This window comes from Dermacentor variabilis, chromosome 9 (assembly GCF_050947875.1).
Source record: "Dermacentor variabilis isolate Ectoservices chromosome 9, ASM5094787v1, whole genome shotgun sequence".
Classification (NCBI taxonomy): Eukaryota; Metazoa; Arthropoda; class Arachnida; order Ixodida; family Ixodidae; genus Dermacentor; species Dermacentor variabilis.
Window position 1 is genome coordinate 8,071,700 of NC_134576.1, and position 26,353 is coordinate 8,098,052.

The 26,353-nt window shown below is 46.6% G+C and overlaps 5 non-coding genes across 5 annotated transcripts; all 5 read left to right on the forward strand.

Moving 5' to 3' along the window:
* Positions 1-372: 372 nt before the first annotated feature.
* On the forward strand, positions 373-445 carry TRNAS-CGA (transfer RNA serine (anticodon CGA)). Its single transcript has one exon. It is a non-coding gene; the product is annotated as a tRNA-Ser (tRNA).
* Positions 446-2,237: 1,792 nt separating this feature from the next.
* Positions 2,238-2,310, forward strand: TRNAL-CAA (transfer RNA leucine (anticodon CAA)). The gene has a single exon. It is a non-coding gene; the product is annotated as a tRNA-Leu (tRNA).
* A 393-nt stretch (positions 2,311-2,703) lies between these two features.
* On the forward strand, positions 2,704-2,776 carry TRNAS-CGA (transfer RNA serine (anticodon CGA)). Its single transcript has one exon. It is a non-coding gene; the product is annotated as a tRNA-Ser (tRNA).
* A 13,883-nt stretch (positions 2,777-16,659) lies between these two features.
* Positions 16,660-16,732, forward strand: TRNAL-CAA (transfer RNA leucine (anticodon CAA)). Its single transcript has one exon. It is a non-coding gene; the product is annotated as a tRNA-Leu (tRNA).
* Positions 16,733-19,455: 2,723 nt separating this feature from the next.
* Positions 19,456-19,528, forward strand: TRNAS-CGA (transfer RNA serine (anticodon CGA)). Its single transcript has one exon. It is a non-coding gene; the product is annotated as a tRNA-Ser (tRNA).
* The last annotated feature ends 6,825 nt before the right edge of the window (positions 19,529-26,353 follow it).

The window sequence follows — 26,353 nt, forward strand, 5'->3', positions numbered from 1 at the left end:
AATTTCTAATAATTCATCGTTTCTTCATACCATTTATTAGGCACGAATAATTTCCCCTATGTTGTCCTTGCTGTCAGTGCTTGTTGGCTTCTCATGATATGACTAATAAATATCGGGCCCCTCGCTTAACCCCCTTTGTTCTCGTTTATTACATAACGAGGGTCTCGAATGCGGCAACATTGATGCCATCAGGCCGCATATGTGGGTTTATTGACCAGTTGCCTTCACCCAAAAAAATCACGTGCTCCTGACGCCCGCGTCAACGAGGACGTTCCACGTCCGCCGCCAAGGTCTGTGAGTGGTGGCGCTGGCTAACACTCCCAGGGTTTAATAGTACACATAAATACCCAAGCAAGTTGATGGGGAAACAGCGCCGCGGTAGCTCAATTGGTAGAGCATCGCACGCGAAATGCGAAGGTTGTGGGTTCGGTTCCCACCTGCGGCAACTTGTTTTTTCATCCGCTTTAAGGTCTAATAATTTATCGTTTCTTCATATAATTTATTAGGCACAACTAATTTCCCCAATGTTGTCTTTGCTGTCAGTGCTTGTTGGCTTCTCATGATATGACTTATAAATATCGGGCCCCTCGGTTAACCCACTTTCTTCTCGTTTATTTCATAACGAGGGTCTCGAATAAGGCAAGATTGATGCCTTCTGGTAGCATATGTGGGTTTATTGAACAGTTACCTTCACCCAAAAAGATCACGTTCTCGTAACGCCTGCGGCAACGAGGATGTTCCATGTCCACCGCCAAGGTCAGTGATTGGTGGCGCTGGCTAACACTCCCAGGGTTTTACTAGTACACATAAATACCCAAAAAGTTGATGGGGAAACAGCGCCGCGGTAGCTCAATTGGTAGAGCATCGCTCTGAAATGCGAAGGTTGTGGGTTCGGTTCCCACCTGCGGCAAGTTGTTTTGCCATCCACTTTGATTTCTAATAATTTATCGTTTCTTCATGCCATTTATTAGGCACAACTAATTTCCCCTATGTTGTCCGTGCTGTTAGTCCTTGTTGGTTCCTCATGATATTACTAATAAATATTGGGCCCCTCGGTTAACCCCCTTTCTTCTCGTTTATTACATAACGACGGTCTCGAATCCGGCAAGATTGATGCCTTCAGGTAGCATATGTGGGTTTATTGAACAGTTGCCTTCACCCAAAAGGATCACTTTCTCGTGACGCCTGCGTCAACCAGGACGTTCCACGTCCGCCGCCAAGGTCTGTGAGTGATGGCGCTGGCTAACACTCCCAGGGTTTACTAGTACACATAAATACCCAAGAAAGTTGAAGGGGAAACAGCGCCGCGGTAGCTCAATAGGTTAGGCATCGCACGCGAAATGCGAAGGTTGTGGGTTCGGTTCCCAACTGCGGCAAGTTGTTTTTTTCATCCACTTTTATTTCTAATAATTTATCGTTTCTTCATACCATTTATTAGGCAACACTAATTTCCACTATGTTGTCTTTGCTGTCAGTGCTTGTTGGCTTCTCATGATATGATTAATGAATATCGGGCCCCTCGGTTAACCCCCTTTCCTCTCGTTTATTACATAACAAGGGTCTGGAATGCGGCAACATTGATGCCTTCAGGCAGCATATGTGGGTTTATTGACCAGTTGCCTTCACCCGAAAAGATCACGTGCTCGTGACGCCTGCGGCAACGAGGACGTTCCACGTCCGCCGCCAAGGTCTGTGAGTGGTGGCGCTGGCTAACACTCGCAGGGTTTTACTAGTACACATAAATACCCAAGAAAGTTGATGGGGAAACAGCGCCGCAGTAGCTCAATTGGTAGAGCATCGCACGCGAAATGCGAAGGTTGTGGGTTCGGTTCCCACCTGCGGCAAGTTGTTTTTTCATCCGCTTTAATTTCTAATAATTTATCGTTTCTTCATACTATTTATTAGGCACAACTAATTTCCCCAATGTTGTCCTTGCTGTCAGTGCTTGTTGGCTTCTCATGATATGAGTAATAAATATCGGGCCCCTCGGTTAACCCCCTTTCTTCTCGTTTATTACATAGTGAGGGTCTCGAATCCGGCAAGATTGATGCATTCAGGTAGCATATGTGGGTTTATTGACCAGTTCCCTTCACCCGAAAAGATCACTTTCTTGTGACGCCTGCGTCAAGCAGGACGCTCCACGTGCACCGCCAAGGTCTGTGATTGGTGGCGCTGGCTAACACTCCCAGGGTTCACTAGTTCACATTAATACCCAAGAAAGTTGATGGGGAAACAGCGCCGCGGTAGCCCAATTGGTAGAGCATCGCACGCAAAATGCGAAGGTTGTGGATTCGGTTCCCACCTGCGGCAAGTTGTTTTTTCGTCCACTTTAATTTCTAATAATTCATCGTTTCTTCATACCATTTATTAGGCACAAATAATATCCCCTATGTTGTCCTTGCTGTCAGTGCTTGTTGGCTTCTCATGATATGACTAATAAATATCGGGCCCCTAACTTAACCCCCTTTGTTCTCGTTTATTACATAACGAGGGTCTCGAATGCGGCAACATTGATGCCATCAGGCCGCATATGTGGGTTTATTGACCAGTTGCCTTCACCCAAAAAAATCACGTGCTCGTGACGCCCGCGTCAATGAGGACGTTCCACGTCCGCCGCCAAGGTCTGTGAGTGGTGGCGCTGGCTAACACTCCCAGGGTTTAATAGTACACATAAATACCCAAGCAAGTTGATGGGGAAACAGCGCCGCGGTAGCTCAATTGGTAGAGCATCGCACTCGAAATGCGAAGGTTGTGGGTTCGGTTCCCACCTGCGGCAACTTGTTTTTTCATCCGCTTTAAGGTCTAATAATTTATCGTTTCTTCATATAATTTATTAGGCACAACTAATTTCCCCAATGTTGTCCTTGCTGTCAGTGCTTGTTGGCTTCTCATGATATGACTAATAAATATCGGGCCCCTCGGTTAACCCACTTTCTTCTCGTTTATTACATAACGAGGGTCTCGAATAAGGCAAGATTGATGCCTTCGGGTAGCATATGTGGGTTAATTGACCAGTTGCCTTCACGCAAAAAGATCACTTTCTTGTGACGCCTGCGTCAAGCAGGACGCTCCACGTGCACCGCCAAGGTCTGTGATTGGTGGCGCTGGCTAACACTCCCAGGGTTTACTAGTTCACATTAATACCCAAGAAAGTTGATGGGGAAACAGCGCCGCGGTAGCTCAATTGGTAGAGCAACGCACGCGAAATGCGAAGGTTGTGGGTTCGGTTCCCACCTGCGGCAAGTTGTTTTTTCATCCACTTAATTTCTAATATTTTTATCGTTTCTTCATGCCATTAATTAGGCACAACTAATTTCCCCTATTATGTCCTTGCTGTCAGTGCTAGTTGGCTTCTCATGATATGACTAATAAATATCGGGCCCCTCGCTTAACCCCCTTCCTTCTCGTTTCTTACATAACGAGGGTCTCCAATCCGGGAACATTGATGCCTTCAGGTAGCATATGTGGGTTTATTGAACAGTTACCTTCACCCAAAAAGATCACGTTCTCGTAACGCCTGCGGCAACGAGGATGTTCCACGTCCACCGCCAAGGTCAGTGATTAGTGGCGCTGGCTAACACTCCTAGGGTTTTACTAGTACACATAAATACCCAAGAAAGTTGATGGCGATACAGCGCCGCGGTAGCTCAATTGGTAGAATATCGCACGCGAAATGCGAAGGTTGTGGGTTCGGTTCCCACCTGCGGCAAGTTGTTTTTTCATCCACTTTAATTTCGAATAATTTATCGTTTCTTCATTCCATTTATTAAGCACAACTAATTTCCCCTATGTTGTCCTTGCTGTCAGTGCTTGTTGGCTTCTCATGATATTACTAATAAATATCGGGCCCCTGGGTTAACCCCATTTCTTCTCGTTTATTACATAACGAGGATCTCGAATGCGGCAACATTGATGCCTTCAGGTAGCATATGTGGGTTTATTGACCAGTTGCCTTCACTCAAAAGATCACGTTCTCGTGACGCCTGCGCCAACGAGGACTTTCCACATCCGCCGCGAAGGTCTGTGAGTAGTACCGCTGGCTAACGCTCCCAGGGTTTTACTAGTACACATAAATACCCAAGAAAGTTGATGGGCAAACAGCGCCGCGGTAGCTCAATTGGTAGAGCATCGCACGCGAAATGCGAAGGTTGTGAGTTCGGTTCCCACCGGCGGCAAGTTGTTTTTTCATCCACTTTAATTTCTAATAATTTATCGTTTCTTCATGCCATTAATTAGGCACAACTAATTTCCTCTATGTTGTCCTTGCTGTCAGTGCTAGTTGGCTTCTCATGATATGACTAATAAATATCGGGCCCCTCGGTTAACCCCCTTTCTTCTCGTTTAATACATAACGAGGGTCGCGAATCCGGCAGCATTGATGCCTTCAGGTAGCATATGTGGGTTTATTCACCAGTTTCCTTCACCCAAAAAGATCACGTTCTCGTGACGCCTGCGGCAACGAGGACGCTCCACGTCCGCCGCAAAGGTCTGTGAGTGGTGGCGCTGGCTAACACTCCCAGGGTTTTACTAGTACACATTAATACCCAAAAAGTTGATGGAGAAACAGCGCCGCGGTAGCTCAATTGGTAGAGCATCGCTCTGAAATGCCAAGGTTGTGGGTTCCGTTCCCACCTGCTGCAAGTTGTTTTTCCATCCACTTTGATTTCTAATAACTTATCGTTTCTTCATGCCATTTATTAGGCACAACTAATTTCCCCTATGTTGTCCTTGCTGTTAGTCCTTGTTGGCTCCTCATGATATTGCTAATAAATATCAGGCCCCTCGGTTAACCCCCTTTCTTCTCGTTTATTACATAACGAGGGTCTCCAATCCGGGAACATTGATGCCTTTAGGTAGCATATGTGGGTTTATTGAACAGTTACCTTCACCCAAAAAGATCACGTTCTCGTAACGCCTGCGGCAACGAGGATGTTCCACGTCCACCGCCAAGGTCAGTGATTAGTGGCGCTGGCTAACACTCCCAGGGTTTTACTAGTACAGATAAATACCAAAGAAAGTTGATGGCGATACAGCGCCGCGGTAGCTCAATTGGTAGAATATCGCACGCGAAATGCGAAGGTTGTGGGTTCGGTTCCCACCTGCGGCAAGTTGTTTTTTCATCCACTTTAATTTCGAATAATTTATCGTTTCTTCATTCCATTTATTAAGCACAACTAATTTCCCCTATGTTGTCCTTGCTGTCAGTGCTAGTTGGCTTCTCATGATATGACTAATAAATATCGGGCCCCTCGGTTAACCCCCTTTCTTCTCGTTTATTACATAACGAGGGTCGCGAATCCGGCAGCATTGATGGCTTCAGGTAGCATATGTGGGTTTATTCACCAGTTTCCTTCACCCAAAAAGATCACGTTCTCGTGACGCCTGCGGCAACGAGGACGCTCCACGTCCGCCGCAAAGGACTGTGAGTGGTGGCGCTGGCTAACACTCCCAGGGTTTTACTAGTACACATTAATACCCAAAAAGTTGATGGGGAAACAGCGCCGCGGTAGCTCAATTGGTAGAGCATCGCTCTGAAATGCGAAGGTTGTGGGTTCGGTTCCCACCTGCGGCAAGTTGTTTTTCCATCCACTTTGATTTCTAATAACTTATCGTTTCTTCATGCCATTTATTAGGCACAACTAATTTCCCCTATGTCGTCCTTGCTGTTAGTCCTTGTTGGCTCCTCATGATATTACTAATAAATATTGGGCCCCTCGGTTAACCCCCTTTCTTCTCGTTTATTACATAACGAGGGTCTCCAATCCGGGAACATTGATGCCTTTAGGTAGCATATGTGGGTTTATTGAACAGTTACCTTCACTCAAAAGATCACGTTCTCGTGACGCCTGCGCCAACGAGGACTTTCCACATCCGCCGCGAAGGTCTGTGAGTAGTACCGCTGGCTAACGCTCCCAGGGTTTTACTAGTGCACATAAATACCCAAGAAAGTTTATGGGGAAACAGCGCCGCGGTAGCTCAATTGGTAGAGCATCGCACGCGAAATGCGAAGGTTGTGAGTTCGGTTCCCACCGGCGGCAAGTTGTTTTTTCATCCACTTTAATTTCTAATAATTTATCGTTTCTTCATGCCATTAATTAGGCACAACTAATTTCCCCTATGTTGTCCTTGCTGTCAGTGCTAGTTGGCTTCTCATGATATGACTAATAAATATCGGGCCCCTCGGTTAACCCCCTTTCTTCTCGTTTATTACATAACGAGGGTCGCGAATCCGGCAGCATTGATGGCTTCAGGTAGCATATCTGGGTTTATTCACCAGTTTCCTTCACCCAAAAAGATCACGTTCTCGTGACGCCTGCGGCAACGAGGACGCTCCACGTCCGCCGCAAAGGACTGTGAGTGGTGGCGCTGGCTAACACTCCCAGGGTTTTACTAGTACACATTAATACCCAAAAAGTTGATGGGGAAACAGCGCCGCGGTAGCTCAATTGGTAGAGCATCGCTCTGAAATGCGAAGGTTGTGGGTTCGGTTCCCACCTGCGGCAAGTTGTTTTTCCATCCACTTTGATTTCTAATAACTTATCGTTTCTTCATGCCATTTATTAGGCACAACTAATTTCCCCTATGTCGTCCTTGCTGTTAGTCCTTGTTGGCTCCTCATGATATTACTAATAAATATTGGGCCCCTCGGTTAACCCCCTTTCCTCTCGTTTATTACATAACGAGGGTCTGGAATGCGGCAACATTGATGCCTTCAGGCAGCATATGTGGGTTTATTGACCAGTTGCCTTCACCCGAAAAGATCACGTGCTCGTGACGCCTGCGGCAACGAGGACGTTCCACGTCCGCCGCCAAGGTCTGTGAGTGGTGGCGCTGGCTAACACTCCCAGGGTTTTACTAGTACACATAAATACTCTAGAAAGTTGATGGGGAAACAACGTCGCGGTAGCTCAATTGGTAGAGCATCGCACGCAAGATGCGAAGGTTGTGGGTTTGGTTCCCACCTAAGCCAAGTTGTTTTTTCCATCCGCTTTAATTTCTAATAATTTATCGTTTCTTCATACCATTTATTAGCCACAACTAATTTCCCCTATGTTGTCCTAGATTTCAGTCCTTGTTGGCTTCCCATCATATGACTAATAAATATCGGGCCTCTCGGTTAACCCCCTTTCTTCTCGTTTACTACATAACGAAGGTCTCGAATCCGGCAACATTGATGCCTTCAGGTAGCATATGTGGGTTTATTGAATAGTTACCTTCACCCAAAAAGATCACGTTCTCGTGACGCCTGCGGCAACGAGGACGTTCCACGTCCGCCGCCAACGTCAGTGATTAGTGGCGCTGGCTAACACTCCCAGGGTTTTTACTAGTACACATAAATACCCAAGAAAGTTGATGGCGATACAGCGCCGGGGTAGCTCGATTGGTAGAATATCGCACGCGAAATGCGAAGGTTGTGGGTTCGGTTCCCACCTGCAGCAAGTTGTTTTTTCATCCACTTTAATTTCGAATTATTTATCGTTTCTTCATTCCATTTATTAAGCACAACTAATTTCCCCTATGTTGTCCTTGCTGTCAGTGCTCGTTGGCTTCTCATGATATTACTAATAAATATCGGGCCCCTGGGTTAACCCCATTTCTTCTCGTTTATTACATAACGAGGATCTCGAATGCGGCAACATTGATGCCTTCAGGTAGCATATGTGGGTTTATTGACCAGTTGCCTTCACTCAAAAGATCACGTTCTCGTGACGCCTGCGCCAACGAGGACTTTCCACATCCGCCGCGAAGGTCTGTGAGTAGTACCGCTGGCTAACGCTCCCAGGGTTTTACTAGTGCACATAAATACCCAAGAAAGTTTATGGGGAAACAGCGCCGCGGTAGCTCAATTGGTAGAGCATCGCACGCGAAATGCGAAGGTTGTGAGTTCGGTTCCCACCGGCGGCAAGTTGTTTTTTCATCCACTTTAATTTCTAATAATTTATCGTTTCTTCATGCCATTAATTAGGCACAACTAATTTCCCCTATGTTGTCCTTGCTGTCAGTGCTAGTTGGCTTCTCATGATATGACTAATAAATATCGGGCCCCTCGGTTAACCCCCTTTCTTCTCGTTTATTACATAACGAGGGTCGCGAATCCGGCAGCATTGATGGCTTCAGGTAGCATATGTGGGTTTATTCACCAGTTTCCTTCACCCAAAAAGATCACGTTCTCGTGACGCCTGCGGCAACGAGGACGCTCCACGTCCGCCGCAAAGGACTGTGAGTGGTGGCGCTGGCTAACACTCCCAGGGTTTTACTAGTACACATCATCATCATCATCAGCCTGGTTACGCCCACTGCAGGGCAAAGGCCTCTCCCATGCTTCTCCAACAACCCCGGTCATGTACTAATTGTGGCCATGCCGTCCCTGCAAACTTCTTAATCCCATCCGCCCACCTAACTTTCTGCCGCCCCCTGCTACGCTTCCCTTCCCTTGGGATCCAGTCCGTAACCCTTAATGACCATCGGTTATCTTCCCTCCTCATTACATGTCCTGCCCATGCCCATTTCTTTTTCTTGATTTCAACTAAGATGTCATTAACTCGCGTTTGTTCCCTCACCCAATCTGCTCTTTTCTTATCCCTTAACGTTACACCTATCATTCTTCTTTCCATAGCTCGTTGTGTCGTCCTCAATTTGAGTAGAACCCTTTTAGTAAGCCTCCAGGTTTCTGCCCCGTAGGTGAGTACTGGTAAGACACAGCTATTATATACTTTTCTCTTGAGGGATAATGGCAACCTGCTGTTCATGATTTGGGAATGCCTGCCAAATGCACCCCAGCCCATTCTTATTCTTCTGATTATTTCCGTCTCATGATCCGGATCCGCCGTCACTACCTGCCCTAAGTAGATGTATTCCCTTACGACTTCCAGTGCCTCACTGCCTATTGTAAATTGCTGTTCTCTCCCGAGACTGTTAAGCATTACTTTAGTTTTCTGCAGATTAATTTTTAGACCCACTCTTCTGCTTTGCCTCTCCAGGTCAGTGAGCATGCATTGCAATTGGTCCCCATAGTTACTAAGCAAGGCAATATCATCAGCGAATCGCAAGTTACTAAGGTATTCTCCATTAACTTTTATCCCCAATTCTTCCCAATCCAGGTCTCTGAATACCTCCTGTAAACATGCTGTGAATAGCATTGGAGATATCGTATCTCCCTGCCTGACGCCTTTCTGTATTGGGATTTTGTTGCTTGCTTTATGGAGGAGTACGGTGGCTGTGGAGCCGCTATAGATATCTTCCAGTATTTTTACATATGGCTCATCTACACCCTGATTCCGTAATGCCTCCATGACTGCTGAGGTTTCGACTGAATCAAACGCTTTCTCGTAATCAATGAAAGCTATATATAAGGGTTGGTTATATTCTGCACATTTCTCTATCACTTGATTGATAGTGTGAATATGGTCTATTGTTGAGTAGCCTTTACGGAATCCTGCCTGGTCCTTTGGTTGACAGAAGTCTAAGGTGTTCCTGATTCTATTTGCAATTACCTTAGTAAATACTTTGTAGGCAGCGGACAGTAAGCTGATCGGTCTATAATTTTTCAAGTCTTTGGCGTCCCCTTTCTTATGGATTAGGATTATGTTAGCGTTCTTCCAAGATTGCGGTACGCTCGAGGTCATGAGGCATTGCGTATACAGGGTGGCCAGTTTCTCTAGAACAATCTGTCCACCATCCTTCAACAAATCTGCTGTTACCTGATCCTCCCCAGCTGCCTTCCCCCTTTGCATATCTCCTAAGGCTTTCTTTACTTCTTCCGGCGTTACCTTTGGGATTTCGAATTCCTCTAGACTATTTTCTCTTCCATTATCGTCGTGGAAGCCACTGGTACTGTATAAATCTCTATAGAACTCCTCAGCCACTTGAACTATCTCATCCATATTAGTAATGATATTGCCGGCTTTGTCTCTTAACGCATACATCTGATTCTTGCCAATTCCTAGTTTCTTCTTCACTGTTTTTAGGCTTCCTCCGCTCCTGAGAGCATGTTCAATTCTATCCATATTATACTTCCTTATGTCAGCTGTCTTACGCTTGTTGATTAACTTCGAAAGTTCTGCCAGTTCTGTTCTAGCTGTAGGGTTAGATGCTTTCATACATTGGCGTTTCTTGATCAGATCTTTCGTCTCCTGCGATAGTTTGCTGGTATCCTGTCTAGCGGAGTTACCACCGACTTCTATTGCACACTCCTTAATGATGCCCACAAGATTGTCGTTCATTACTTCAACACTAAGGTCCTCTTCCTGAGTTAAATCCGAATACCTGTTCTGTAGCTTGATCTGGAATTCCTCTATTTTCCCTCTTACCGCTAACTCATTGATCGGCTTCCTATGTACCAGTTTCTTCCGTTCCCTCCTCAGGTGTAGGCTAATTCGAGTTCTTACCATCCTGTGGTCACTGCAGCGCACCTTGCCGAGCACGTCCACATCTTGTATGATGCCAGGGTTAGCGCAGAGTATGAAGTCTATTTCATTTCTAGTCTCGCCGTTCGGGCTCCTCCACGTCCACTTTCGGCTATCTCGCTTGCGGAAGAAGGTATTCATTATCCTCATATTATTCTGTTCCGCAAACTCTACTAATAACTCTCCCCTGCTATTCCTAGTGCCTATGCCATATTCACCCACTGCCTTGTCTCCAGCCTGCTTCTTGCCTACCTTCGCATTAAAGTCGCCCATTAGTATAGTGTATTTAGTTTTCACTCTGCCCATTGCCGATTCCACGTCTTCATAGAAGCTTTCGACTTCCTGGTCATCATGACTGGATGTAGGGGCGTAGACCTGTACAATCTTCATTTTGTACCTCTTATTAAGTTTCACAACAAGAGCTGCCACCCTCTCGTTAATGCTATAGAATTCCTGTATGTTACCAGCTATATTCTTATTAACCAGGAATCCGACTCCTAGTTCTCTTCTCTCCGCTAAGCCCCGGTAGCACAGAACGTGCCCGCTATTTAGCACTGTATATGCTTCTTTTGGCCTCCTAACTTCACTGAGCCCTATTATATCCCATTTACTGCCCTCTAATTCCTCCAATAGCATTGCTAGACTCGCCTCACTAGATAACGTTCTAGCGTTAAACGTTGCCAGGTTCATATTCCAATGGCGGCCTGTCCGGAGCCAGTGATTCTTAGCACCCTCTGCTGCGTCGCAGGTCTGACCGCCGCCGTGGTCAGTTGCTTCGCAGCTGCTGGGGACTGAGGGCCGGGGTTTGATTGTTGTGTTCATAGGAGGTTGTGGCCAAGTACTGCACCAGGGTGGCCAATCCTGCTCTGGTGAGGGAGTGCGTTGCCGGTTCTGGTCACCGGGATCAGGCCACACTCCAGGCCTGTTTGTGCAATTTTATCAACACGCGGATTTTTTTTTTTATATCCGGTGGAAAATTGCCGGCACCGGGATTCGAACCACGGACCTCTTGCACGCGAGGCGGGTGTTCTACCTCTACGCCACCGCGGCAAATCTAGTACCCAAATACCCAAATACCCAAATCTAGTACACATTAATACCCAAAAAGTTGATGGGGAAACAGCGCCGCGGTAGCTCAATTGGTAGAGCATCGCTCTGAAATGCGAAGGTTGTGGGTTCGGTTCCCACCTGCGGCAAGTTGTTTTTCCATCCACTTTGATTTCTAATAACTTATCGTTTCTTCATGCCATTTATTAGGCACAACTAATTTCCCCTATGTCGTCCTTGCTGTTAGTCCTTGTTGGCTCCTCATGATATTACTAATAAATATTGGGCCCCTCGGTTAACCCCCTTTCCTCTCGTTTATTACATAACGAGGGTCTGGAATGCGGCAACATTGATGCCTTCAGGCAGCATATGTGGGTTTATTGACCAGTTGCCTTCACCCGAAAAGATCACGTGCTCGTGACGCCTGCGGCAACGAGGACGTTCCACGTCCGCCGCCAAGGTCTGTGAGTGGTGGCGCTGGCTAACACTCCCAGGGTTTTACTAGTACACATAAATACTCTAGAAAGTTGATGGGGAAACAACGTCGCGGTAGCTCAATTGGTAGAGCATCGCACGCAAGATGCGAAGGTTGTGGGTTTGGTTCCCACCTAAGCCAAGTTGTTTTTTCCATCCGCTTTAATTTCTAATAATTTATCGTTTCTTCATACCATTTATTAGCCACAACTAATTTCCCCTATGTTGTCCTAGATTTCAGTCCTTGTTGGCTTCCCATCATATGACTAATAAATATCGGGCCTCTCGGTTAACCCCCTTTCTTCTCGTTTACTACATAACGAAGGTCTCGAATCCGGCAACATTGATGCCTTCAGGTACCATATGTGGGTGTATTGACCAGTTTCCTTCACCCAAAAAGATCATGTTGTCGTGACGCCTGCGGCAACGAGGACGTTCCACGTCCGCCGCCAAGGTCAGTGAGTGGTGGCGCTGGCTAACACTCCCAGGATTTTACTAGTACACATAAATACCCAAGCAAGTTGATGGGGAAACAGCGCCACGGTAGCTCAATTGGTAGAGCATCGCACGCGAAATGCGAAGGTTGTGGGTTCGGTTCCCACCTGCGGCAACTTGTTTTTTCGTCCGCTTTAATGTCTAATAATTTATCGTTTCTTCATATAATTTATTAGGCACAACTAATTTCCCCAATGTTGTCCTTGCTGTCAGTGCTTGTTGGCTTCTCATGATATGACTTATAAATATCCAGCCCCTCGGTTAACCCACTTTCTTCTCGTTTATTACATAACGAGGGTCTCGAATAAGGCAAGATTGATGCCTTCAGGTACCATATGTGGGTTTATTGACCGGTTGCCTTCACCCGAAAAGATCACTTTCTTGTGACGCCTGCGTCAAGCAGGACGCTCCACGTGCACCGCCAAGGTCTGTGAGTGGTGGCGCTGGCTAACACTCCCAGGGTTTACTAGTTCACATAAATACCCAAGAAAGTTGATGGGGAAACAGCGCCCCGGTAGCTCAATTTGTAGAGCAACGCACGCGAAATGCGAAGGTTGTGGGTTCGCTTCCCACCTGCGGCAAGTTGTTTTTTCATCCACCTAATTTCTAATATTTTTATCGTTTCTTCATGCCATTAATTAGGCACAACTAATTTCCCCTATTATTTCCTTGCTGTCAGTGCTAGTTGGCTTCTCATGATATGACTAATAAATATCGGGCCCCTCGCTTAACCCCCTTCCTTCTCGTTTATTACATAACGAGTGTCGCGAATCCGGGAACATTGACGCCTTCAGGTAGCATATGTGGGTTTATTGAATAGTTACCTTCACCCAAAAAGATCACGTTCTCGTGACGCCTGCGGCAACGAGGATGTTCCACGTCCACCGCCAACGTCAGTGATTAGTGGCGCTGGCTAACACTCCCAGGGTTTTTACTAGTACACATAAATACCCAAGAAAGTTGATGGCGATACAGCGCCGGGGTAGCTCGATTGGTAGAATATCGCACGCGAAATGCGAAGGTTGTGGGTTCGGTTCCCACCTGCAGCAAGTTGTTTTTTCATCCACTTTAATTTCTAATAATTTATCGTTTCTTCATTCCATTTATTAAGCACAACTAATTTCCCCTATGTTGTCCTTGCTGTCAGTGCTTGTTGGCTTCTCATGATATTACTAATAAATTTCGGGCCCCTGGGTTAACCCCATTTCTTCTCGTTTATTACATAACGAGGATCTCGAATGTGGCAACATTGATGCCTTCAGGTAGCATATGTGGGTTTATTGACCAGTTGCCTTCACCCAAAAGATCACATTCTCGTGACACCTGCGCCAACGAGGACTTTCCACATCCGCCGCGAAGGTCTGTGAGTAGTAGCGCTGGCTAACACTCCCAGGGTTTTACTAGTACACATAAATACCCAAGAAAGTTGATGGGGAAACAGCGCCGCAGTAGCTCAATTGGTAGAGCATCGCACGCGAAATGCGAAGGTTGTGGGTTCGGTTCCCACCTGCGGCAAGTTGTTTTTTCATCCGCTTTCATTTCTAATAATTTATCGTTTCTTCATAGCATTTATTAGGCAAAACTAATTTCCCCAATGTTGTCCTTGCTGTCAGTGCTTGTTGGCTTCTCATGATATGACTAATAAATATCGGGCCCCTCGGCTAACCCCCTTTCTTCTCGTTTATTACCTAACGAGGGTCGCGAATCCGCCAACATTGATGCCTTCAGGTAGCATATGTGGGTTTATTGACCGGTTGCCTTCACCCGAAAAGATCACTTTCTTGTGACGCCTGCGTCAAGCAGGACGCTCTACGTCCACCGCCAAGGTCTGTGATTGGTGGCGCTGGCTAACACTCCCAGGGTTTACTAGTTCACATTAATACCCAAGAAAGTTGATGGGGAAACAGCGCCGCGGTAGCTCAATTGGTAGAGCAACGCACGCGAAATGCAAAGGTTGTGGATTCGGTTCCCACCTGCGGCAAGTTGTTTTTTCATCCACTTAATTTCTAAAATTTTTATCGTTTCTTCATGCCAATAATTAGGCACAACTAAATTCCCCTATTATGCCCTTGCTGTCAGTGCTAGTTGGCTTCTCATGATATGACTAATAAATATCGGGTCCCTCGCTTAACCCCCTTCCTTCTCGTTTATTACATAACGAGGGTCTCCAATCCGGGAACATTGATGCCTTCAGGTAGCATATGTGGGTTTATTGAACAGTTACCTTCACCCAAAAAGATCACGTTCTCGTAACGCCTGCGGCAACGAGGATGTTCCACGTCCACCGCCAAGGTCAGTGATTAGTGGCGCTGGCTAACACTCCCAGGGTTTTACTAGTACACATTAATACCCAAAAAGTTGATGGGGAAACAGCGCCGCGGTAGCTCAATTGGTAGAGCATCGCTCTGAAATGCGAAGGTTGTGGGTTCGGTTCCCACCTGCGGCAAGTTGTTTTTCCATCCACTTTGATTTCTAATAACTTATCGTTTCTTCATTCCATTTATTAAGCACAACTAATTTCCCCTATGTTGTCCTTGCTGTCAGTGCTTGTTGGCTTCTCATGATATTACTAATAAATATCGGGCCCCTGGGTTAACCCCATTTCTTCTCGTTTATTACATAACGAGGATCTCGAATGCGGCAACATTGATGCCTTCAGGTAGCATATGTGGGTTTATTGACCAGTTGCCTTCACTCAAAAGATCACGTTCTCGTGACGCCTGCGCCAACGAGGACTTTCCACATCCGCCGCGAAGGTCTGTGAGTAGTACCGCTGGCTAACGCTCCCAGGGTTTTACTAGTGCACATAAATACCCAAGAAAGTTTATGGGGAAACAGCGCCACGGTAGCTCAATTGGTAGAGCATCGCACGCGAAATGTGAAGGTTGTGAGTTCGGTTCCCACCGGCGGCAAGTTGTTTTTTCATCCACTTTAATTTCTAATAATTTATCGTTTCTTCATGCCATTAATTAGGCACAACTAATTTCCCCTATGTTGTCCTTGCTGTCAGTGCTAGTTGGCTTCTCATGATATGACTAATAAATATCGGGCCCCTCGGTTAACCCCCTTTCTTCTTGTTTAATACATAACGAGGGTCGCGAATCCGGCAGCATTCATGGCTTCAGGTAGCATATGTGGGTTTATTCACCAGTTTCCTTCACCCAAAAAGATCACTTTCTCGTCATGCCTGCGTCAACCAGGACGTTCCACGTCCACCGCCAAGGTCTGTGAGTGATGGCGCTGGCTAATACTCCCAGGGTTTACTAGTACACATAAATACCCAAGAAAGTTGATGGGGAAACAGCGCCGCAGTAGCTCAATTGGTAGAGCATCGCACGCGAAATGCGAAGGTTGTGGGTTCGGTTCCCACCTGCAGCAAGTTGTTTTTCCATCCACTTTGATTTCTAATAACTTATCGTTTCTTCATTCCATTTATTAAGCACAACTAATTTCCCCTATGTTGTCCTTGCTGTCAGTGCTTGTTGGCTTCTCATGATATTACTAATAAATATCGGGCCCCTGGGTTAACCCCATTTCTTCTCGTTTATTACATAACGAGGATCTCGAATGTGGCAACATTGATGCCTTCAGGTAGCATATGTGGGTTTATTGACCAGTTGCCTTCACCCAAAAGATCACATTCTCGTGACACCTGCGCCAACGAGGACTTTCCACAACCGCCGCGAAGGTCTGTGAGTAGTAGCGCTGGCTAACACTCCCAGGGTTTTACTAGTACACATAAATACCCAAGAAAGTTGATGGGGAAACAGCGCCGCAGTAGCTCAATTGGTAGAGCATCGCACGCGAAATGCGAAGGTTATGGGTTCGGTTCCCACCTGCGGCAAGTTGTTTTTTCATCCGCTTTAATTTCTAATAATTTATCGTTTCTTCATACTATTTATTAGGCACAACTAATTTCCCCGATGTTGTCCTTGCTATCAGTGCTTGTTGGCTTCTCATGATATGACTAATAAATATCGGGCCCCTCGGTTAACCCCCTTTCTTCTCGTTTATTACATAGTGAGGGTCTCGAATCCGGCAAGATTGATGCATTCAGGTAGCATATGTGGGTTTATTGACCAGTTGCCTTCACCCGAAAAGATCACTTTCTTGTGACGCCTGCGTCAAGAGGACGTTCCACGTCCGCCGCCAAGGTCAGTGAGTGGTGGCGCTGACTAACACTCCTAGGATTTTACTAGTACAAATAAATACCCAAAAAAGTTGATGGGGAAACAGCGCCGCGGTAGCCCAATTGGTAGAGCATCGCACGCAAAATGCGAAGGTTGTGGGTTCGGTTCCCACCTGTGGCAAGTTGTTTTTTCATCCGCTTTCATTTCTAATAATTTATCGCTTCTTCATAGCATTTATTAGGCTAAACTAATTTCCCCTATGTTGTCCTTCCTGTCAGTGCTTGTTGGCTTCTCATGATATGACTAATAAATATCGGGCCCCTCGGCTAACCCCCTTTCTTCTCGTTTATTACCTAACGAGGGTCGCGAATCCGGCAGCATTGATGGCTTCAGGTAGCATATGTGGGTTTATTCACCAGTTTCCTTCACCCAAAAAGATCACTTTCTCGTCATGCCTGCGTCAACCAGGACGTTCCACGTCCACCGCCAAGGTCTGTGAGTGATGGCGCTGGCTAATACTCCCAGGGTTTACTAGTACACATAAATACCCAAGAAAGTTGATGGGGAAACAGCGCCGCAGTAGCTCAATTGGTAGAGCATCGCACGCGAAATGCGAAGGTTGTGGGTTCGGTTCCCACCTGCAGCAAGTTGTTTTTTCATCCACTTTAATTTCTATTAATTTATCGTTTCTTCATTCCATTTATTAAGCACAACTAATTTCCCCTATGTTGTCCTTCCTGTCAGTGCTTGTTGGCTTCTCATGATATGACTAATAAATATCGGGCCCCTCGGCTAACCCCCTTTCTTCTCGTTTATTACCTAACGAGGGTCGCGAATCCGGCAACGTTGATGCCTTCAGGTAGCATATGTGGGTTTATTGACCGGTTGCCTTCACCCGAAAAGATCACTTTCTTGTGACGCCTGCGTCAAGCAGGACGCTCTACGTCCACCGCCAAGGTCTGTGATTGGTGGCGCTGGCTAACACTCCCAGGGTTTACTAGTTCACATTAATACCCAAGAAAGTTGATGGGGAAACAGCGCCGCGGTAGCTCAATTGGTAGAGCAACGCACGCGAAATGCAAAGGTTGTGGATTCGGTTCCCACCTGCGGCAAGTTGTTTTTTCATCCACTTAATTTCTAATATTTTTATCGTTTCTTCATGCCATTAATTAGGCACAACTAATTTCCCCTATTATGTCCTTGCTGTCAGTGCTAGTTGGCTTCTCATGATATGACTAATAAATATGGGGCCCCTCGCTTAACCCCCTTCCTTCTCGTTTATTACATAACGAGGGTCTCCAATCCGGGAACATTGATGCCTTCAGGTAGCATATGTGGGTTTATTGAACAGTTACCTTCACCCAAAAAGATCACGTTCTCGTAACGCCTGCGGCAACGAGGATGTTCCATGTCCACCGCCAAGGTCAGTGATTAGTGGCGCTGGCTAACACTCCCAGGGTTTTACTAGTACACATAAATACCCAAGAAAGTTGATGGTGATACAGCGCCGCGGTAGCTCAATTGGTAGAACATCGCACGCGAAATGCGAAGGTTGTGGGTTCGGTTCCCACCTGCGGCAAGTTGTTTTTTCATCCACTTTAATTTCTAATAATTTATCGTTTCTTCATTCCATTTATTAAGCACAACGAATTTCCCCTATGTTGTCCTTGCTGTCAGTGCTTGTTGGCTTCTCATGATATTACTAATAAATATTGGGCCCCTGGGTTAACCCCATTTCTTCTCGTTTATTACATAACGAGGATCTCGAATGCGGCAACATTGATGCCTTCAGGTAGCATATGTGGGTTTATTCACCAGTTTCCTTCACCCAAAAAGATCACGTTCTCGTGACGCCTGCGGCAACGAGGACGCTCCACGTCCGCCGCAAAGGTCTGTGAGTGGTGGCGCTGGCTAAGACTCCCAGGGTTTTACTAGTACACATTAATACCCAAAAAGTTGATGGGGAAACAGCGCCGCGGTAGCTCAATTGGTAGAGCATCGCTCTGAAATGCGAAGGTTGTGGGTTCGGTTCCCACCTGCGGCAAGTTGTTTTTCCATCCACTTTGATTTCTAATAACTTATCGTTTCTTCATGCCATTTATTAGGCACAACTAATTTCCCCTATGTTGTCCTTGCTGTTAGTCCTTGTTGGCTCTTCATGATATTGCTAATAAATATTGGGCCCCTCGGTTAACCCCCTTTCTTCTCGTTTATTACATAACGAGGGTCTCCAATCCGGGAACATTGATGCCTTCAGGTAGCATATGTGGGTTTATTGAACAGTTACCTTCACCCAAAAAGATCACGTTCTCGTAACGCCTGCGGCAACGAGGATGTTCCACGTCCACCGCCAAGGTCAGTGATTAGTGGCGCTGGCTAACACTCCCAGGGTTTTACTAGTACACATAAATACCCAAGAAAGTTGATGGCGATACAGCGCCGCGGTAGCTCAATTGGTAGAATATCGCACGCGAAATGCGAAGGTTGTGGGTTGGGTTCCCACCTGCGGCAAGTTGCTTTTTCATCCACTTTAATTTCTAATAATTTATCGTTTCTTCATACTATTTATTAAGCACAACTAATTTCCCCAATGTTGTCCTTGCTGTCAGTGCTTGTTGGCTTCTCATGATATGACTAATAAATATCGGGCCCCTCGGTTAACCCCCTTTCTTCTCGTTTATTACATAGTGAGGGTCTCGAATCCGGCAAGATTGATGCATTCAGGTAGCATATGTGGGTTTATTGACCAGTTGCCTTCACCCTAAAAGATCAATTTCTTGTGACGCCTGCGTCAAGAGGACGTTCCACGTCAGCCGCCAAGGTCAGTGAGTGGTGGCACTGGCTAACACTCCCAGGGTTTAATAGTACACATAAATACCCAAGCAAGTTGATGGGGAAACAGCGCCGCGGTAGCTCAATTGGTAGAGCATCGCACGCGAAATGCGAAGGTTGTGGGTTCGGTTCCCACCTGCGGCAACTTGTTTTTTCATCCGCTTTAAGGTCTAATAATTTATCGTTTCTTCATATAATTTATTAGGCACAACTAATTTCCCCAATGTTGTCCTTGCTGTCAGTGCTTGTTGGCTTCTCATGATATGACTTATAAATATCGGGCCCCTCGGTTAACCAACTTTCTTCTCGTTTATTACATAACGAGGGTCTCGAATAAGGCAAGATTGATGCCTTCAGGTAGCATATGTGGGTTTATTGAACAGTTACCTTCACCCAAAAAGATCACGTTCTCGTAACGCCTGCGGCAACGAGGATGTTCCACGTCCAACGCCAAGGTCAGTGATTAGTGGCGCTGGCTAACACTCCCAGGGTTTTACTAGTACACATAAATACCCAAGAAAGTTGATGGGGAAACAGTGCCTGGGCAACTCAATTGGTAGAGCAACGCACGCGAAATGCGAAGGTTGTGGGTTCGGTTCCCACCTGCGGCAAGTTGTTTTTTCATCCACTTTAATTTCTAATAATTTATCGTTTCTTCATGCCATTTATTAGGCCCAACTAATTTGCCCTATGTTGTCCTTGCTGTCAGTGCTTGTTGGCTTCTCATGCTATGATTAATGAATATCGGGCCCCTCGCTTAACCCCCTTTCCTCTCGTTTATTACATAACGAGGGTCTGGAATGCGGCAACATTGATGCCTTCAGGCAGCATATGTGGGTTTATTGACCAGTTGCCTTCACCCGAAAAGAATGAATGTTTGATGTTTTATGGCGCAAGGGCCAAGTATGGCCAAAGAGCGCCATGTCCGTGTTGATGAGTTTGCAGTGAAATCATGAGTTCGATGAAGTTGATGTGACGTGGCTGTAGAGGGGCCTTAAAAAATGGTCGCGCTAAAGTGCGCAAAATCTATATAATAAGATTATGGCGATGACTTATGACGTGTACAATGAACAGTAAGATGCATTTAAATAGAATGATAAGATGCGTAAGAATATATAAGGTTATAAGATATGCTCGAGCACTACTGCCTCCTTAGAGCCCTTGAAAAAACAAGGGCCTGGAGGCATGTGCTAGGCAAAACTGTTATCGCAGCGGCATCCTCTGGAGCGAGGATGCTCTACGAATATCTTGGGCATATAACGTGTAGTACGACATCATTTAAGAAGCTCAGGACTGTCTTGGTGTCAAAAAGCGGTTCCTTGCCGAGAAACATAGCCGGGTGTAGAGGGATGTTGTAATGGTAAGCAAGCGGAAAATATTTCTTTCTCTCCGTTTCGGCTTCCCGACACTCCAGGAGCACGTGGAGGACGGTAAGCCTCTCACCGCATCTACCACAGATTGGGGGTTCACTTCCAGTAAGCAGATAATTATGGGTGCCAAATGTGTGTCCTATTCTGAGGCGACAGAATAGGACATCTGTTCGCCGAGATTTTGTTGGGGAGGGCCAGAAACCTAACTGTGGCTTTATAACGTGCAGTTTATTATCTATCTCTGCGTCCCACATGCGTTGCCAGTGGTTTCGCAGTTTCTTTCGTATGTAAGGTTTCAGATCGGTGAAGGGCACCAAAGCAGTATTATTAACGGCAGGGAGTGCAATTGATGTAGCCATCTGGTCTGCCAAAGCGTTACCTTCGATTCCCCTGTGGCCGGGTACCCAGCATATGATGATTTGCTGGTTAGATAGATAAGCTTTGCACATGTCGGAATAGACCTCAGTAAGTACAGGATTTTTATGTTTGTAGGGTGACATTAAGGCCTTCACCACACTTAGGGAGTCTGTATATATAACGGCTTTTTGGAGTTTTGCTTTCTTTATATGCTTTACAGCCGACCATACAGCGTAGGCCTCTGCCGTAAAGATACTTGTTTCTGGATGTAGTACATCGGATTCCGAAAAAGAAGGACCAACGGCTGCATATGATACTCCGCCATGTGACTTGGAAGCGTCTGTGTAGAACTCTGTGCATGAGTGTTTGTACTGAAGTTCAAGGAAATGCATTCGAATTTCAACCTCTGGAGCATGCTTTGAAACTTTTACAAAGGATACGTCGCATTCTATGACCTGCCAGTCCCAAGGAGGTAATAGCTTGGGTGGGCGCATTAAGCGGTGCTCCAGGAGTGGGGCATGCATTTCATCGCTAAGCTCCTTCACACGCAGCGAGAAAGGCTGTCTTATGGACGGACGGTTGCGGAAAAGTGTAGCATACGTCATATCGGTAATAGTATTAAAACATGGGTGTTCAGGAATGGAATGCACTTTAAGGAAATAAGTAAAGCCGACGTATGATCTCTGTAAGTGGAGCGGCCACTCATTCGATTCGGCATATAGGCTTTCGATCGGGCTTGTTCTGAAAGCACCAGTGGCTAGGCGGATACCTAGATGATGGACAGGATCCAGCATCCTTAGCGCGCTCGGGGCGGCAGAGTTATACACTACGGCCCCATAATCCAATCGTGACCGTATTAGGCTCTTGTAGAGATTCATTAGACACTTTCTGTCACTACCCCACGTACTCTTGGATAGAAGTTTCATTAAGTTCATTGTTTTTAGACATTTTTCTTTGAGATATTTGATGTGTGGAATGAAAGTGAGTCTATTGTCAAGTATAATACCTAGGAATTTGTGCTCTTTGTTGATAGGAATTTGTTGTCCACACAGTTCTAAGCAAGGATCCGGGACCAGGCCTCTCTTTCGTTTAAAAAGAACACAAGAACTTTTGCGAGGATTGATTTTAAATCCGTTTTTCTCTGCCCATTTTGATACTTTGTTCAAACCATGCTGTACCTGCCTCTCGCACACTGCGAGGTTACAGGATTTAAAAGCTATTTGAATGTCGTCCACGTAGATGGAGTAAAAAATGGCCGGAGGTAATGAAGCACGAAGCGTGTTCATCTTCACTAAAAAGAGCGTGCAGCTAAGCACGCCTCCCTGGGGTACACCAGTTTCTTGTGTAAAAGGACGTGACAGTACATTGCCGACTTTTACACGGAATGTGCGATTGGACAAATAACTTTCTATGAGGCTTAGCATCTTACCGTGAATGCCCATTTCTGCTAAGTCTCTTAAGATCCCGTATCGCCACGTTGTGTCGTATGCCTTCTCCATATCGAGGAATATGGATAGGAAAAACTGTTTGTGTACAAATGCGTCACGGATGTTTGCTTCAATACGTACAAGGTGATCAGTTGTGGAGCGCCCTTCCCTGAAGCCACACTGATAGGGATCAAGTATTTTGTTCTGTTCAAGGAAATGGATGAGGCGTCGATTTATCATTTTTTCAAATACCTTACACATGCAACTTGTGAGAGCTATCGGGCGGTAGCTTGCCACTGAGGAAGGGTCTTTGCCTTGTTTTAGAACAGGGACCACAATGGCTTCCTTCCATACGGTCGGAAGGTACCCTGCGTCCCAGATAGTGTTGAAAAGTGTAAGTAGTGTAACTTGCGTGTCATTGTGTAAGTTTTTCAGCATTTCATACATGATTCTGTCAGATCCCGGTGCGGAGCTCTTGCATGCGGTCAAGGCAGCTCTAAACTCTGCAATACTAAAAGGACGGTTGTATGGTTGATTTTGACGACATTTTCTCTTGAAAGGCTTACGTTCTTCTATTTGTTTGTATTTGAGAAAGGATTGTGAATAATTCGCTGAACTTGACACGTTCTCAAAATACTCCATAAGTGAGTCTGCCTGGTCTTGCAGTGTATCGCCCTGTGTGTTTACCAGAGGGAGTGAATATGTTTGGCGCCCTCTAATCCTATTCACCCTGTTCCAGGCTTTGGCCTCATCTCTGAACGAGTTAATACTGGATAAAAACTTGTGCCAACTTTCTCTTTTGGCCTGTCGGCGGGTTCGCCTGCCTTGGGACTTTACTTCTTTAAAGTTCATAAGATTTTCCGCTGTGGGAGAAGCGCGTAGCATCCCCCATGCCTTGTTCTGATTCTTACGGGCGATCCTACATTCGCTGTTCCACCACGGTACATGTCGTTTGCATGCCAGACCACTTACTTCGGATATGCATTTTGCTGCGGCTTCTATTATTAATGATGTAAGATAATCCACGGCAGCATCAATTTCTAAAGATGGAATGTCGGCCCATGAGATGCTGGTGAGAGTTCGAAATTTCTCCCAGTCGGCTGTGTCTATCTTCCACCTAGGAGTTTGTGGAGGATATTCGTTTTCTTTACATGTTCTTATCAGTATGGGGAAGTGGTCACTTCCGTAAGGATTGTTTGTAACTTCCCATTCGAGTTCGGGCAGTATGGATGGAGAAACTACGCTGAGATCAATTGAAGAGAAGGTTTTGTTTGCAAGACAGTAATATGTGGCTTCCTTCTTATTTAGAAGGCACGCACCAGAAGAGAAAAGGAACTGTTCAACAAGACGACCTCGCGCATCTATACGAGAGTCGCCCCACAGGCAACTGTGCGCATTGAAGTCGCCAAGAACAACGTAAGGTTCAGGCAATTCGTCTATAAAGGACTGAAATTCATGTTTGTTTAAGTTATAATGTGGGGGTATGTAAAGTGAACAAATGGTAATGAGTCTGTTTAGGAGAACCGCCCGAACCGCCACTGCTTCAAGAGGCGTTTGTAGCTGTAAATGTTGACACGCAACGCTTTTATGGATGACAATGGCAACACCGCCCGATGATGCGACACCATCATCGCGATCTTTACGAAAGGTTATATACTGTCGGAGAAAGTTTGTGTGTTTTGATTGTAGGTGTGTTTCCTGTAAACACAGCACTTTGGATTGTGTTGGTGGATGAGTTCTTGTACATCATCAAGGTTTCTCAGAAGACCTCTGACATTCCATTGTATGATTTGTGTGTCCATATTTAAAGTGAATTGGTGCTGTGTATACGGAAACAGAAATGATGAATTAGATTACAGAGCTCTTGCGAGGCCCTGTAACCGGGGTTTTGCTCTTTTTGAAGCGTTCGAGGGAACCTCGCCGCTCCTTAGGCGCCTGGTGCGCCTTGAGGATAGGTGTAGTGTCCATTGCCTCTTGTGAGGCGCCGGACACGCGCTCTTGAGAGCGAGAAGTTTTCCGAGAGAGTCTCACCTCGGAAGGCGAGACCCCTGCGCCCACGAGCCCGGAGGTCGATGGGGCTCCCTGTGGAATTAGGCTGCGCCGGCTGTTGCCAGCGCTGGGAGGGGCCGGGGAGGTCGAGGCAACCTCGGCTGCGCCTACCTTCGTGGCCGCTAGCGGTCCTGCGGTATCGCTGCGTGCAGCGCAGGTTGCCGCAGATAAGTTTTGTGGGGCCGGCAACCCAAGGGTAGCCGGGCCTGGTTGCTGGTTGGATGGAGTAGGCTTACCTACTTCCACCCTGGGGGCAGGAGCCAAAGGTGCCTGCTCGCTGCACGCGATCAGGGCACTCGGCGATTGCCGCTGCGACGCTGCCCCCCGACGCGCCGCATCAGCATAAGGTGTGTTGTGGAATGGAGAGCACCTTTTACGGGCTTCCTTAAATGAAATGTTTTCTTTGACTTTGAGGGTAACTATTTCTTTTTCTTTCTTCCAGTTCGGACAGGAGCGTGAGTAGGCTGGATGGTCACCACTGCAGTTCACACAGCGAGGTGTACCACTGCAGTTGTCTGAGGGGTGGCCCTGGACTCCACACTTTGCACAAGTTATTTGACCACGGCAGCTCTGCGAGCCATGGCCGAACCTCTGACATTTGAAACATCGCCTAGGGTTGGGGATGAATGGTCGAACATTTAACCTGATGTATCCTGTTTCGATGGTTTCTGGCAGTACGCTGGATGAGAATGTGAGGATAAGATGCTTAGTGGGGATTTCCTTGTTGTCTCGTCTAATTATAATACGTTTTACCTCAGTAACATTTTGTTCTTTCCAGCCTTCCAGGAGTTCAGTTTCTGTCAAGTCTAGGAGGTCTGCCTCTGACACAACTCCCCGTGAGCTATTCATTGTTCGGTGTTGTGTAACAGAAATTGGTATGTTACCAAAGGTCACCAGACTGCCTAGCTTTTCGTATTGATTTTTCTGTGGGATCTCAAGAAGAAGATCTCCGCTTGCCATTTTCGTTACCTTATAACCTGACCCTAAGGCTTCGGTCAAAGATTTTGCTACTGTGAATGGAGAAATAAATCTAGCTTGTTTTTCAGGATTCTCACTGTGTACTACGTGGTATTTTGGATAGGTCTCTTTCGTGCGGTTGAAACAAGTGCTTAAGTCTTCGGTGCGTCCCCTCTTCTGAGGGTGACGATCAAGTAGGCGGGGAAATGCGGGTGTTCCCATAGTAATTTGGTATGTTTTCAGCAGCAATGGCGGCCACCCACCATGGAGCCCAACTTGGGGACGCTGCAGGACTTAACGGGTAAGGCTGCAGGCGCCAACCGTACACTGCCACTATAACCTAATATATTATACCCAAGGGAGGGCACATACACAAGGTTAACCCTTGCCGCCGTGGAAAAAGAAGTAAATGGAAGAGAGAAGAAGACAGGAAAGATGAAAAAGACGAGAGAGAAAGACGAAGATTGGAGAGGAGGACAGGAAAAGGCGACTACCGATTTCCCCCGGGTGGGTCAGTCCGGGGGTGCCGTCTACGTGAAGCCGAGGCCAAAGGGGTGTGTTGCCGCCGCCGAGGGGCCGTAAAGGTCCAAACACCCTGCATTGGCTCAACCCCCAGGATCCCCTTTTCCCCGGACACGGCTAAGCCACGCACGGCTACACGCGGGAGGGTCCAACCCCCATGTGCTCGGGTACGTGGTGTCGCAACACACCAAACGCCTGCTGACGCAGACGCCCCTGCGGGGCCTTCACCCGAAAAGATCACGTGCTCGTGACGCCTGCGGCAACGAGACGTTCCACGTCCGCCGCCA